General features: G+C 44.2%; 1 long non-coding RNA gene across 1 annotated transcript; it reads right to left on the bottom strand.

The window, feature by feature from the left end:
- Window positions 1–612: 612 nt before the first annotated feature.
- On the bottom strand, window positions 613–6,827 carry LOC122394418. Its single transcript, XR_006258863.1, has 3 exons — window positions 6,790–6,827; window positions 6,448–6,518; window positions 613–731 (listed from the first exon to the last, which is right to left on the bottom strand). It is a non-coding gene; the product is annotated as an uncharacterized LOC122394418 (long non-coding RNA).
- Between the last annotated feature and the right edge of the window lie 4,093 nt (window positions 6,828–10,920).

Consider the following 10,920-nt stretch of genomic DNA (forward strand, 5'->3'; position numbering starts at 1 on the left):
AACACACTCAAATCTGGTGAATACTACAGTGCAATACTTACGTGTGGCTCTGTGTGGCTATTAGCATGACCCGCAATCCGCCACGTGGAGGCTGCCACATCGGACTGCGTCTCTGTTATCGCCCGAGACCCCTCAGGTAGTGCAGAGCCCACCATGTCCTGAGGGAAGACACGGCAGCCATCCAGCCCCGAGCATCCCATCTCGGTGTGTGCTGCTCGTAGACGGACTGCCACTGGGTGACAGACAGCTACCCACCAGACGGCCGACGGCAGCCGGTTGTCGAGAACTCGACTGGCTCAGGACGGCCGTATACCGGGTGACCGTGTGGGCTGAAAGTATACCCAGGAGTCAGGACACTGCTGTATAACCACTGAGCGGCGGTCCCGGGGCTCTGTTCACCGTTATGGAGAGAGCCGGTCTCACGGGGAACTGGAGACGCTAACAGCGGAAGGAAAACGCGTCATCCGGGGACTGGTAATGCAATAATTATGGGTCTGGTGTCATTTGTGAATGCTGCTAACTACAAATCGCCTCGTGTCAAGTACATTCACAAACGTTGGAACATAAAGAGGTATGCATCATGCAAAAATCGCCCACCCAACTAACCTGTCTGGGGAGGCCTCTGATGCTGTGACGGGCGAGTGTGCGGCAGCTGAAATGCCGGACTGCCGGATTGGCTCCGGCGGTCGACGGCTCAGCTGCGCCAGAGCCGCACACCCGCCTCCGTCAACCTGCCGGTGTAGTAAATGGACAGATGGTTATTCCAGCTGATTTATGAATGGTGTTTTTAGATTCACGTATTCTAGAACGTAAGGTGGACTTGATAAGGTACAAAACTGAAACGGGACACAGAAACAGGACACGGAAACGGGACACGGGAACGGGACAATTTGCAAAAATCAATAAGCAGATTCCGCCGGTGAACTCACGCCCGCTGATGGTGGGCTTGGTCCTGAGGCCGGCGGTGCTGGTGGCGGTGCTGCCAATGCTGGCAGGGAACCTGAAAGACGATAGATGTATTACCAGAGCGTAGACATTTGACTTTTGTTTAGTGGCAGCTTATTTCTTTGCAAAAAAGTCGCATATGTCAGATCATTGTAGTTCGTCACTTTTTACAAATGTCTTTTATGAATCAAGTTTCTACAGCACGTCTACTCGATACCCTCCTCAATATTCTAAATACGACTGGATACTCGATATGCAGAAGAATAAAGCATATGCCAAACGTCATGCTGAAAGTCATTAACCCGCGAGTTGCTGGGGGGGGGGGGCGTTAAACGCCCCCACTTTTTTCGCCGGGCCATAGCATAAAAACGGCGCGCCGCAGGCGCGCCAAATTTTGGGTACCTGTAGGGAATGGATTAAAGTTTATTGTGACAAAGTTTCAAAAAAATTTGTCGGAAAATTTTTGAGATATCGAGGTTTTAGTGACGTCATAATTTCTGAGTTTTCGACCAAAAACGGCATATGTTCGAAAAAATCATATAAAATCACGGAATAGACATACAGACATGCCGTAAACGCCATTAGACTGACAATACCATGAACAATCAAATGGCTATCTTCGATTATTGATTATCGTTCCGCATTTTCCAAAATCTTGAACTGAATCTTGGCAATTTCTCGTGACTACTTCACGACCATAATACATGTATTTCTTAAATTGAACTTTTTTAGCCAAACACGTACACATATGATAAAATGAATGCCACCATTGTGTTGTACGCCCCAAATTACCCATAAAACATGTGTCACAGGCTGCGAATATCAGTTTTGATTTTCGGGGATATGTGCCTGCCCGGTTGACCTGACCTTGACCCTGACCTATGCTTGACTGACCCCTACATGGAGCTGACACTCTTGTAGGCCTTAGGGGAAAGTGGGTGTATTGCGCCCTCCTAACCAATTGCGCCCACCAACATTCCCACGGATTCAATGGCATGTTTAGAATTTTGTGTTCGAAAACATCATTTTCACCACTGGATTGTTCATTTTATGGCCCAAACACTCCGATGAAGCCAATCAGCAAGGCTCATTACGCCAGCAAAGATGTTATGGCGTTTTCTTAACCCGCGCCCCGTAGGGCTACCGGCGGACCCTACCACCCGTAGGGGGGGGGGGGCCGTTTCGGCCCCCCCCTAAGATCTCGGAAAGTTACCGGCCGATTTTCAAAATTCAAACGGCGTTTGATAGCCCTACCCGGGAACTACCTTGTGACAAGTTTCATTGACCTAGGTCAAACCGATGACGTCACAGGTCAGGTCAAAGGTCAGGTTTTCACCGTTCACAGGCAATTCAAGAAATGTGCTGTGAAATCGAGTAAATTGGTAATTTATTGAAAACCATCGATGGTATATTGTTCGTCAAACACATACTTTGCTATCTGAGGTCACTGATACCAGGTCAGGTCACAGCGAGGTCAGGTCACCGGGGGTCACAATATGAATGTGTCGTGTGATACATGTTTTATGGTCCATTTTACATGACAAATGCGATTATGTGGGTTAGGCAGCCTTTGGGGCCAGCCTAGGTCACGTTTTGGTGAAGGTCAGGTCAAGGTCAGGTCAAATTAGGTCAAATTTCAAAGTTGATATTTTTGCATAAAATGGGTATCCATTCGATGCAGCTCGTCACGGGGAGTCTAAAGGTGGTCTTTGTTTTGCTCTACGAGTTCTAGAATTGCCAAAAATTGAGTTTGAAAATTTGACGTCATCATTTTTGAACAGTTTTTTCGCTATAACTTGGCCAAAAAACGAGGTATCGATCTGAAATTTGGTATGTAGATAGAAGACGGTAGGTACTATCACATATATTCCGGTTTTTTCGAAACTCAAAAAACTTTTTGGATTTTTTGGCTAATATATCCAAAAAAATGCTTTTTTGATTTTTGGGGATCAAAACTCAAAAATTTCAAAAACCCGAGATAGCAGTTTTGTAGCCCTGTCAATTCTACACTTTTTATGTCTTGATCATTTTTCTGTATCTTCAAAGCTGTAGGCCTGACAGGTCTTCTCGCGAAGGTCTTTTTTCGGTCGAAAATGACAGAACATGACGTCACTCTGACGTCATTTGTGGCCAACCTATCACAGCCTCTGGAAAAATTTTTGGTCACAATGTGTAAAATTGATGCCCGGAGGGGTCCTGAAAGTTTGGTGGCGATATCTCCAGCCGTTTAGGAGATATCGACCGAAAAGGACAGGGGGGGCCGTTTCGGCCCCCCCCCCCTACGGGGCGCGGGTTAACTTTTTTGCAGTATTTTGAACCGTTGGCTATAAAAATTTGCGATATTTGTGTGATTTTCAGAGTAATATTTAGAAAGAAAAACGCTTTTTTCATTGTATTTCACTGAAACCGTAAACTTCCTGCAACATCTTCATGATAACTTCTATGCTTTTATTAAAAAGTACTTCAATTTTAATTGCGCCCATGGCAATTGCGCCAGGGGGGTGCAAATAGAATAATGGTGTAGCCATTGTATCACGACAGTATAAATGCATCATTAACTGATTGCAATAAAGAAGGAGTTTAATGTCAGGCAAGGGAGCAGCCCGCTGTCGTCAGTCCGCAAATTATTTCTATCGTCAAACTTATAATGCAGCTGCCATTTGGGCTACGACTGGTGGTGTAATTGACAAAATACGACATTTTCAACATGGACTCAGGCGTGAGAAGTGACAGCTATGATAAAAAAGTAAAAACTGATGCCATTTAGTTGTCAAAACGATAAAAATTATTAATTTTGAGAGAAACGAGTGAAAATTTAGCTGAATAGGCGCATACGTTCACATATATCTAGTCGGCTACTGTAAACGTTTTTGTTGCATTTTTACAAGCGTACGGACACATGCAAAGTTATCTACCTGGGAAAAAAACATCGCGATGTATATCTACATTTATTATTTATCCAGCCTGAATAACATAATAAATGTTTAAGTAAGCCGCAATGACATTAGACTGCCGGGGTGTATGCATTCCGTCTCATTCACTTAGCCATGTTAAAGTATAGGGCGCAATTGGGTTCTAAATGCGCCATCCCCCTGGCGCAATTTACAGCAGTTGTTGGCAAATGCGCCCTTTTGCATGCTTCTGAAAAAGCAGCTGTCAGAAGCAAACGAAACATTCTTTATTGATCGGAAGGCTCTTAAATCGTAGCCAATGAGCTCCTCTTTGAAATGGTTACCAGTGCATGCTTATATCTCTAGCGGTTTTCTTACAATTAGCGTTTTTCCTTAAGGTGGCGCAATTCACCCTCCTTCCCCTATATGATGGATTGTGCACCGTTTTGACAGAGTTTATGACGAGAGGCGCCCATTGCGAAGTCCTGAAGTCCATGCTACTGAAAGCCCGATTTCAGGTGTTTGACCTGACCTTGACCCGACCTGTGACCTCAAAATTCAACTTTAACCCGCGCCGGGCCGGGGGGGTGTTTGAACACCCCCCCCCCTCTGCGGCTTTTCGCAGATATCTCAAAAACCTGCAATAATAAATAGTTTATATAATAGTAATAATAGTAATAATAATATAGTATAGTATAGTATAGTATAGTAATAATAATATATAATAATATAGTAGTAATAATAGTAAATAGTTTTTGGCACACCTGTTTGTACATCTTTTCCGCACATGTTGTGAAAATTTCAGACCCAGGTCGCCTTAGGTCAGGTCACCAGGTCACGCCAAGTGACCTCACCTCAGAAAAAATAAGAATGCTCGTCATAGCTACACCGATTGATCGATTGCCTTGAAACTTTCAGCGATTGATTAGAGCAACAATATCTATAAAATGTATATCTCGGAATTTTGATATCGGTGACCTAAGGTCAGGTCAATTTTGCGGCCTCTCCATTATAAGTCAATGGGAGAAAATTGAAAAGCGTCTGTTTTGCACGAACGCCATTCTAGACACTCTCAAACATCGCGATTTAGGTAAAACTGACACACTGAACCAGAAAATGGCAACTGTGACCCCTCGTTATGTCCCCGAGGTCATCTCAGGTCACGAACAGAATCTAACAGTTTTTCGCTAATAACTTCTGATAGAGGCGTCCTAGAGCGCTGAAAACGCCTTAGATGTGTTCGGCTCGACGTTGCGGATCGACTGATATGCAACATGACCTTTTCCGGTCAGGTCATGACCTTGACCTGAGGTCAAATTTTCAAGTTGACCTTTCAAGGTCAACTTATAGTTCATTCGACGCGTCTCGTCGAGAGGAACACGATGCTGGCAAAAGTAATGTCATGGCTCTTTTGAGTCAAAAGTTATCGCTTCGTAAAAACGGCTATTTTTGGAGTTTTTGTCCTCTGGAGGCTAAATCGTTGACCTGAGGTCAAATCTGAGAACATTACTCAGAAAGGCCTGTAAAAGGGCTATCGAATGCGCTTTTCCGCGGCGCTGTATCTCTATCGGTTCCAGAGATAGCCGTTGGCAGTTTCCAAAATGTTGAAATAGTCAACATTTTACCTTTGGTGACCTCTGGTGACCTGACCTTTAACCTGACCCAAAAAATGACCGAAGTGTTTTCGTCCTTATTTTGGACGTTCTTTCGATTGCCGCTTACCGCGTGTCGCTACGTGGCCCAGGAGCCGAGTTAGAAGGGGGGGGGGGGTGTTCAGACACCCCCCCCCCCCCCGGCCCGGCGCGGAATCTCAGAGCACCGGCCCGGCGCGGGTTAAAGTATTCATCTGAAGCGTCTCGTCGCGTTCTTTCGTTTGCCGCCTCGTGCGTTTCGCTGCGTGTATTGGTTCTCGAGTTATCGGCTGGGGGCGTTTAACGCCCCCCCCCCCCCCCAGCAAACGGTGGGTGGCGAAATACCCCAGCAACTGCCGGGTTAAATGAAATTATTGCCTAAAAATGGAGTAAAATGCTACACAACATTCTTCAATCGTTCTCCAATTTCACATTGGACTCTCGCCACCCGAGGAGCGGTGAGGTGTCTTTTACCTTCTCAGCTGCACCTGAAATGAGATAGCTAAAATAAATGTTTTCATTAGATATATAAATTCCTGGATATGATTCAAAAATGGTATGATCAACAGCTTGCTTGTTATCAAGTATAGCTAAAAAAAATAATTCCAGAGCATCGATTCCCCTCTCCCAAAAACGTCCCCGAAACTAACCTGCCTCGGGAGGCCTCTCATGCTGTGACGGGCGAGTGTGCGGCAGCTGAAATGCCGGACTGCCGGATTGGCTCCGGCGGTCGACGGCTCAGCTGCGCCAAAGCCGCACACCCGCCTCAGTCAACCTGCCGGTGTAGTAAATGGACAGATGATTATTCCAGCTGATGTATCTATGATATGATCGGCATGTTCCTAGTTGTATTTATTTATTTTTCACGTAAAGGGAACTAAATAAAAAAGGTACACGGGGACGGGACACGGGACGGAACACAGGACATTGACCCCGGGAAACATGTGTATATCATAAGCAGATTCCGCTGGTAAACTCACGCCCGCAGGTGGTGGGCTTGGTCCTGAGGCCGGCGGTGCTGGTGGTGGTGCTGCCAAAGCTGGCAGGGGATCTGAAACACAATAGATAAATATTTAGCACTTGCACCATTTGTAGGTATACATCGTAACTCGATTTTTTTTTTTTGACGACATGACAACTGGCCCAGGTATATCGCTTGCAAGACTCCTCACAATATTTATGAGATGAAGGTAGAAATAAACTAATACTAAGCATACACAAAGCTGTTTGAGATTACTATCAAATCCCTTATCAATGTATTGATAACACATACACAATTCATGCGTGCCTGTTCACTGTCAGTACAATACTAAAACACTCACGGAGGCTGGTGGTGGTGATTCCGGAGCCGGTGGTGCTGGTGCTGGTGCTGGTGATGGCTGGTGGTGATGGTGGACCTAAATTAAATGGTAATTTTCATCAATACTTGATCATATTTTTAATTATATTTGCTGAGGTTTTGTAGATGATTGAACACTTTGGAGATAAATGGCCTCAGTTTGGACGTTACAGCCAAACATTAACCCGCGCCCTGCTGGGGGGGGGGGTGTTTGAACACCCCCCTTGTGGTTTATCGCGAATATCTCAAAAACGGCGGCGCGGAGCGCCGCCGTTTTTGGTACACCTTATCATACATCAATTATACACATGTTGTAAAAATTTCAGACCAAGGTCATTCAAGGTCAGGTCACCAGGTCACTTGAAGTGACCTCACCTCATAAAAAGTTTCAATGTCTGTCATAGCTACACCAAGTGACCGATCGCTTTGAAACTTTCAGCGATTGCTAAGGGCAATAGCATGTACAAAATGTATATCTCAGAATTTTGATATCGATGACCTAAGGTCAGGTCAATTTTGCGACCTCCCCATTATATAAGTCAATGGGAGAAAATTGAAATGCGCCTCTTTTGGATGCAAGACATTATAAACACTCCCAAACACCGAATTACAAGTGTTTTAGACACACTGAACATGAAAATGGTGTCCGTGACCCTTGTTTATGCCCTGAGGTCATCTTAGGTCACGAATGGTATCTAACAGTTGTTCGCAAATAACTTTTGATAGAGGCATGCTAGAGCGATGAAAACGCCTTAGATGTGTTCAGCTCGACGATACGGATCGACTGATATGCAACATGACCCTTTCCGGTCAGGTCATGACTTTGACCTGAGGTCAAATTTTCAAGTTGACCTTTCAAGGTCAAGTTATAGTTCATTCGATGCGTCTTGACTGACGAGAGGAACACGATGCCGGTGAAAGTAAGCTCGTACAAGGCTTGGGTCAAAAGTTATTGCAGAAAAACTGTTTTCGAAAAAAATCGGCTATTTTTGCAGTTTTTGCCCCCTGCAGGCAAAACCGTTGACGTTAGGTCAAACCTGAGGGAATTATTCAGAAAGGGCGTTAATAGGGCTATCGAATGCGCTTTTCCGTGGCGCTGTAGCTCTATTGGTTCCCGAGTTATGCGTTGGCTTCTTGGAAATTTTCGACATTCGACCTGGAAATCGGCGAAATTTTGCCTTTAATGACCTCTGGTGACCTGCCCTTTGACCTGACCAAAAAATTGACCGAAGTGATTTCGTCATGTATTTTTGACGCTCTTTCGAACGCCGCCTTCCGCGTATCGCTACGTGGCCCAGGAGCCGAGTTACAAGGGGGGTGTTCAAACATCCCCCCCAGCAGGGCGTGGAAATCCAGGACCCCCAGCCGGGCGCGGGTTAACCCACGCCCCCCTGTGGGGAGGCTATTTATAGCCCCCACTCCCGTTTTTCTGCAATAACTTCCAAACCGCTTGACGGATCGACGCCAAACTTACAGTACCTTTGGCTGCATCAATTTGACACCTTGTGTCAAAATTTGAACTTCGTAGCTACCATAGGTCGGCTGGAAATGACGTCAGAGTGACGTCATGCTCGGCCGATTTCGACGCGAAACAATGAACCACGGCAATCGCTTCCAAGAGCTCAGTTTTTAAGCTAGATCCAATTTCTTTGCATGAAAGGACTCAGAATTGACCGCGCTATCAAACTGCTATCTCGAACTTTCAAAATTTTTTTTTGAAAATTTGATATAATAATATTCAAAATTTGTATTTTTTATTTTTTTTTTCAAAAGTTTTTGACTTTTCAAAAAAAAACGGAATATATGTGACAGAACGTATGATTATGACTAACTCTAGCAAGTTTTAGCTAAATATCTTCAAAAATGGCCAAGTTATACGCATTACCTATTGCAAAAAATTCACAATTATTAATTTTTCAAATCAATTTTTCAGTACGTATTTGACATCGTACACCAATATAAATGGCTCCATCGTGTTCCTGAGCTCAAACTGCATCCAATAGACACCTTTTTTGTTGAAAAATTTTAACTTCAAAATTTGACCTTTTTTGACCTTTTTTGACCTAAAAGTGACCTGACCTAAGCTAAATTCGACTCAAAATGACCTCGAATGACACAGACGACATCCAATATGAAATCTATGGCCTAAATGGACCATAAAACATGTGTCACGTGACCGACGCATGATAAAATATTTTCGTGACCTGTGATGACCTGACCTTGACCTGAAAATCAAAGTAAAAGCTTGGTACCCTCAGGGTATCTAGAGCATCTGTTTAAGAGTGTGTGTACCAAAAATGAGCCTAATCTGACTTGTAAGACGGCGGCGAGAGCCCAAAATGTGAACAAGCCAAAATGCTAATAATTTTTACTTTGACCTGACCTGTGACGTCATCGGTGACCTCGAGGTCAATGAAATTAGGTTTCGCTCGACAGTTTTTCCAAGGCTATCAGACGCCGTTTGAATTTTGACGATCGGCCAAGTAGTTTCGGAGTTAGGAGGGGGAGCTATGAATAGCCCCCTCCCCCCCCCCCCCAGTAGGGCGTGTTATACACAGACCCCAGTGGGGCGCGGGTTAATAAGGATGTGTTTGTTTCGTCGTAACAAGCCTCAGCCTGCTAATAAACCAAACACGCAAACAAACAAACAATCACTCAAACAAATAAACAAATAAACAAACAAACAAACAAAACAAACAAACAAACAAACAAACAAACACGCAATCGATATTTTAACGTTAGTTGAAACATACAAATTGAAACAACACAAAGGTCAAAGGTTTGGAAAAGGGAATATTTCTGGAGCTGCACCTACCTGCTGATGGTGGACTTGGAGCTGAAGCCGGTGGTGCTGGTGGTGGTGCTGGTGGATGGTCTGAAAGGAAAGAAATAAAAATTGACCGCAAATAGACGCAACTGTTAAACAATACAATGGGTTCACCTCTGAACCAGTCTAATGGTCAGAAAAAGTGATGACGGAATCCGTTATCAATATTTGAGTGAGGATAGTACTACAGTTCTTCCATTGCCTTGATTATGAAGAAGAAATTACTGACAAAATATCCTGTGCAGCAAAACAGAAAATCAGTTTTTCGTTTTCAGGTTCAAAGATCAGCCACTCACGGAGGCTGGTGGAGGACTTGATCCCGGAGCCGGTGGTGCTGGTGGAGGACTTGATCCCGGAGCCGGTGGTGCTGGTGGTGGTGCTGGTGATGGTGATGGGCCTGAAATAGTACACATGTTTTATGTATTAGGTACGCAGAGACCAATTAGCGTTACATATAATACAGATATAGTAAAACTGCTAAAAACACAACAGATATTACTGAAATTGGTTTGACGTTACATACGTAGGCCTAGATATATTGTACCAATTTCTTCTTAAAGTTTGATAAAAAAAATCTTGTGAGAAAAAAAGAACAAAAAATGATAATTGTGGTTATTTGACGCAGAAACACGACCATTCATAACAAAATGAAAACTCAGAACTGATCGTTTTGCAGTTGAAAAAAATCATCTAAGAAAAACTTGTATTCTATCAACATTCATTACAATTACCAAATGTTTTATTTTCTACAGACGAGTAACAGCGGGCGACAGCGTGCCCGCCGATATCGCGTCTGTACTCACGGAGGCTGGTGGCGGGCTTGGTGCTGAGGCCGGTGGTGCTGGTGGTGGTGCTGGGTAGATGGTCTGGAAAAGAATCAGCACATGTTGAGTTGCTCTTAATTGTAAGAAAATATAGCTTCACTTCTTTTCTTAACAGGTTTTACGATCATTAGTATTCCTGATGGAATATTTGTAACAATACAATGTATAGCCTATCGTAATAGATTTGGTGATGAAAAACAAACTAAAAATGTGCCTCGAACTTACGACCAAAATCAAATACCTCCAATTTTAAAGTCAATTTGTGATAAGACATTTACGGACGCTGGTGACGGGCTTGGTGCTGAGGCCGGTGGTGCTGGTGGTGGCGGGCTTGGTGCTGAGGCCGGTGGTGCTGGTGGTGGTGCTGGTTAATGATCTATAAGCGAAAAAATACAAATTGACCGTAAACCGATGAAACTGTTGTAAAATACAGTGAATTCACCTCTCAACCAGTCCAACGGTC

The sequence above is a fragment of the Amphibalanus amphitrite genome, unplaced genomic scaffold, assembly GCF_019059575.1.
Source record: "Amphibalanus amphitrite isolate SeventyFive unplaced genomic scaffold, NRLGWU_Aamphi_draft 000590F_arrow, whole genome shotgun sequence".
NCBI lineage: Eukaryota > Metazoa > Arthropoda > Thecostraca > Balanomorpha > Balanidae > Amphibalanus > Amphibalanus amphitrite.